The sequence below is a fragment of the Schistocerca nitens genome, chromosome 3, assembly GCF_023898315.1.
Source record: "Schistocerca nitens isolate TAMUIC-IGC-003100 chromosome 3, iqSchNite1.1, whole genome shotgun sequence".
Classification (NCBI taxonomy): domain Eukaryota; kingdom Metazoa; phylum Arthropoda; class Insecta; order Orthoptera; family Acrididae; genus Schistocerca; species Schistocerca nitens.
In genome coordinates, this window is record NC_064616.1 from 811,788,526 (window position 1) to 811,789,436 (window position 911).

The window sequence follows — 911 nt, forward strand, 5'->3', positions numbered from 1 at the left end:
GGTGGGTTCTTCCTTGGCTCGGGTATGAGGTCGAATGAAACATCATTTTTACATAAGAATAACTTTTATTGAAGATTTGTACAACTGTATCTTACGGAATATTCTGGTTCGGAGAGCGGCAGCTGTGTCGTTTGTGAAGTCTTCTGCTGCGGCAGCGGCGGCGGCGGCGGCGGCGGCGGCGGCGTCTGATTACGCGTAGCGGTGTGTATCTCGTGTCGCTGTCTCGCTCAGTTGACTGGAGAAGCGCAGCGCGAGGTGGCCCGTTTAATTATTGCGAGCGAAATCGTGCATCGGATGATATCTTGGGTGTCGCGTCCCAGTGTTTCTCTTCTCTATGCGGCCGCGTGTGTTGTGCGTCGACCAGCGGAGCGGCGCGGCGGGGGAAGGCCAGTGTCCCGGACTCGAACCACGGACTCCCGCTTGCCAGTCTTCGGCTGTCAGGTCTTCATCCCAGCTCACAGGTGACTACTGATGTGAGGCCGTCTCCTTCCCGTCCTCACGAGTCACCCGGGTATGTAAAAACCAGACTTCAAATACCTTTTAACTTCTGTCTTCTGGCGCAGCGGCTGCTGCTTGCTATTCCATTACAGCGGCGGACTTGGTTCGTCTGTGCATGATGCAGACTCTTCTTGCATGACGGTCTTCAGCACCGAAACTGACTGAAAACTACTGCTACTCTTCTTTTCTTCCTTCGTCTCTCGTCTTCGTCTCCGTCTCCGTCTCCGTCTTCATCTGACTTCCTCTCCCTGGCCCACTGCGTCTCGCGTATTTATTCACTTCAGTTTACTGGAGGTGAACGACTTCACGGTCATTGCCTCGTCTGTCACGTTGAAAAGCTTCTCGAAGAATCTTCTTAACGTCGGTCGTTGGCTCTTGGAATGTAGGTGAGGGCTTTTGATCCCATGTGACGA